The sequence below is a fragment of the Lolium perenne genome, chromosome 2 (genome assembly GCF_019359855.2).
Source record: "Lolium perenne isolate Kyuss_39 chromosome 2, Kyuss_2.0, whole genome shotgun sequence".
Classification (NCBI taxonomy): Eukaryota; Viridiplantae; Streptophyta; class Magnoliopsida; order Poales; family Poaceae; genus Lolium; species Lolium perenne.
This window is the reverse complement of record NC_067245.2, coordinates 76,038,422-76,042,843: the sequence shown is the minus strand read 5'-3', so window position 1 is coordinate 76,042,843 and position 4,422 is coordinate 76,038,422.

Here is a 4,422-nt window from a genome sequence, read left to right as displayed (position 1 = left end):
GAAGCAAGGTTTTGCTGTTTGAGGAATGAGCTAAATATCTTTTATTCAAGGAGTATAGCTTGACCATCTTGCAAACACACCTTTGTCTCAAAACTTTATTTGGTTTAGATGTGGGCATGGAAATAGGGGGAGTGCGGTTTAAACTATTGAGCTATGCCTCCCCCCATAATGCCAACATTAAGAAATCATTCTCTTTATATCATATGTTGATATGTGAGCTTCAATGATGAGTAGTGGTTTTGGGCCCAAGATATATCTTCGCGGTGCCAAGCCATAACACTCATATATGGTGGCCTAGGCCACCACACTCTTCTTTGTGAAGAATTGAGGTTATTTGGATCTTAAATGTTTTTATTTGACACCTACTTGTTCTTATGGAAAATCACTCTAGTTTGGCATTATTTGCTCGTATCTTGCAAACTTGAGTGATCATGTACCATTAACAGTTTGAGCATTTTAAACCCAAGTCTACACTCATCTATAAGCCATTTCCATCTTGCTCTTATGTCATGTTTTGGTAAAAATTTGGAGTTTGAGGAGTTTCGGTCGGATGATCTCGGTTGCCCCATCTTATTGGTCAATGTGCATCTTATATGTGACGTGATACCTTATTGCATCACATATGGGCATATGCAAATAACCAACAAAAGATAGGCAAAATTTTCGGTGTTCTGGAATTCTCCAGAAAACCGGATAATCTGGCCTTTTGGCACACCGGAAAATCCGGCCCGGCCGGATTATCCGCCCTAACATAGGGCCGGAATATCCGGCCTGGGCAGATTTCGAAGGGTCTTGAGGAGAGGCCGCGGGGAGAACGGTTCCAGAACCAGACCCCCACACGCCTCTCTCTCTCTTCCCTCAAGGTCGCCGAACCTCCTCCTCCTCGCCGGAGCCGCCCCGTCCGCTCCTTCTCGGAGTTTTTGGGTGGATCGGGTGCTCCTCCTCCCTAGCTTTCATCCCCTCCAAGCGGCTCCTCCAATGGAAGAGGGCATGGCTCACAATCCCTAACCCTAGGTGTTGTGAATTATATGTGCTATTTTCTTGATGGGGATGGTGTCTAGTTGTTCCAAATCGTGTGTAGTATACTCCATTTACATGCTATGAGGCCGATCTGGTTTTAGACAAGATTTTGCTTGGGATTTCTACAGATTCACAGGGCCGGATTATCCGGCCCCTGCTGACATGGGTATTACCCTTCGTTTAACCGTTATTTCCCTATCCTATGCGGCCCAACTAGAGGCCCATGAAGACACTCGATGGAAAGGTGGGCTACTACGTCGGTGCCGAAGAAGATTCCTTGAAGACCAAGGCGAAGAGACGAAGAATACAAGGAAAGTTTAGAACTAGGGCCCTTTGTAACCTAGTCGTACCAGGACAGATCTCTCGAGACCTGGCTCCCTATATAAGGGCCAGGAGAGGGGCTGCCGAGGACACACACAATCTTAGCAATCTTAGCCACCATAAGTCTTGAGCTAGGTCCCTATAGAACTTAGCCTCTCGACGAGATCACAGCCGAAACCTTCGGCACCCCATTGTAACCCGATATTTTCATAATCGAGATCAGACAGGCAGGACTTAAGGGTTTTACCTCATCGAGGGCCCTGAACCTAGGTAAATCGCTTTCCCCGCTTGTTTGATAACCGATGTCTCGTGTCAGCCTACAAGATTCCATCTACCCTAAGCCCCAAACGGAGGGCATTACCGAGGAGTACCCTCGACACCTGCGATGGACGGAATATCCGCCCCTCGGGGACACCGGATTATCCGGCATGGAGCTATATTGCTGCTGCAGTTTTGATTCAATCTATCATGTCTAAACTTTTATCGACTCATAGTATGTTTATAGAGTACATTACTGTATCAATACATGACTTATGAGCATTATCTTCTCTTTGCTATCCATCTTTGTCTATCACAGGTAGTAGCACTCGAAGGCGCTCTAGGACTCAAAGGTCGAGTGATGAGCTTGCACAGAATGCTCCTCGGAAGTCCGCCTCTCTGAGGCAGAAAGGCAAGGCAACTAGGGAGAACTACAAGTCTATGGATAGTATCTCTTATGCTGCTATCCGATAGAAGAACTAGTATGAAGACATTGAGAGGGACTTTGATATTGAGGACATGAGTTTCTGGTGCATGGAGCATAGTTACATCTTCAAGGATATCTATGAACCTATGAAGAAGGTGAGTGTCAACACCCGGATTTTTAAGTCCAGATGCCTATGATGCCATACATCGCAATCCCAGGAAGATTGTTTTTGCGAGATATAATAAGTTCATATCACAGCACATCATTCATTAAAAACCATAATTGTCTTACATCAAAGGATCACATGATCCAGTCTTAATACAATAATTGATCTAAGGATCAAATGCATAACACAAAGCGGAAGATAACGTAGTAGCGGTCCATCTGTTCCACAGGCAACGCTTGACATCACGGGGTAGTCCTAGTTATCGTAGACGTCATGCTGATCACCTTCCGGGTACTGGTTCTCCTCTTCATAGTCTGGCCATTTGAATAGCCAGGAACACAACCATGAGTACTTTAAAGTACTCGCAAACTAACACTACTGTAAGTACTAACAATTTTAGTAAGAGGGTTCTAAGCTCTAGGTTCATTTGCATAAAGCCAGTTTTATTTCATAAGCATTTAGTAATCAAAGATTCTTCATTTGCCTAACATAACTCAAGTTGGAACATTAGTGTCATTCCCACAACTCTGTTGTGATCAAGTCAAATTCACCTTTCAATTCACCATTCACTTTTAGAAATCATCTGACAACGGAACAGTATGGCATCCAACCGTCCATAACCGCGGACACAGCTATTCAAATAGGTTTACACTCTGCAGAGGTTGCACACTTGTGCCACAACATTTGATTACATCCGTCAGGGATAGCCATGAATAACCATACTCATTATGCGGATCATCAACCCTTAACATTTCACTTACATACCCTAGTATAGGCACCTCCCCCATGAGCTTGGCCTCCCAGTGATAGCAATCTGCCATCCTGGGAACTACACAGGGCTTGGGTAAGACATTCAACTCTTTTCACGTCATTTCACTTTCAACGGAGGCAGCCTCAGCATAACCTCTACGACGCTTGTTCAGAGGGAACCCATAGTAAGACACATAAATTTCCAGCTAAAGCCTTACCCATAATCAGGTATTGTGGGGGTACTCTAAAATTGGAATGGTATCGCATCCGAACCCAATCATCAGTTTTTATCAAAGTCACCATGTCATTCAAGTCATATTCACCTTCAAAATCTTTCAATAGAATGACTCGTCATTCCAAGGTTTTCAAAATCAGTTCATTCACATGTTCCCATCTAGAGTAGTCAATTTTAGTTTTAGCACTAGCAACTAGTCATGAGGGGTGCTAGCTAACTTGTAGCTCTCTAGGCTAACTTTGATGTTCTTGTACTACTCCATATCTAGACTCAAGTTAACTATAAAAGTAAACCTTGATAACCAAAGTAAAAGCTTTGGAAGATAAAAACTTGGGCTTGGAAGTAAAACACAAAGTAGTATGGTATTGGTGCCTTGCTCAAGTAGAGCTTGCATTAGGGTAGCTTGCAAGAGTATAGCTTGCCTTGATTGGTACAATGATCAAAGTTCTCTTCTTCTTCCTCGTAGAAGACCTCCTCCTCCTGGTAGTCTTCGGTACTAGCGTCTATAAACGGATACGAGGTATACAATCACCAAACAATGCTTAAGTACTAGACTTAACACTCAAAGGGATCACACAAGCTAATCTATCCTCACAACATTATTAACAAGGTGGTTGGCTTTGTTTTCCGTTAATAAAAATAATTTCCTCTCATTGAAATATGGATTAGGGTTTCTATTTATTTCCTTTGAGAAATAATTTCCTCTCATTGAATCTTATTAAGATTAATCTCCTCAAATAATAAGTATGAGATCAGGTTGACCAAGGTCAACACTTCATATTTACCATTTGGGAAAATGATTTAAATGTGATTCTATATCTCATGCAATTTAAACACTACTAAAGAAATACATTAGTATCACTAAGTAATCAAATATAAGGTTCTATAGACTAAGTCACTACCTCATATTGAACTCCTTTGGACATTGATTTAAATGAGAGGACACCTCTCATACCATTTGCTAAATAATTTTGGGTAATTTAAATGGACTAGAAATGGCCACACAACCATTATTTTGCTCTAGACCATGATCATAGTAAACAAACATGCTATATTTTACATATTCATGTAGAGTATGTGAAATGTGAATTATGAGAATTTGAATCAACTCAAAATAAGTTATGGTTGAATTTTAATAATTGTTTGAATTTGAAAAAGGTACTGACTTGTTATTTTTACTACGTGAGTTCTACAATAAATCTAGGGTTGAGACCAGTGTAGTTGGTTAGAAAATTTCATAAGCTT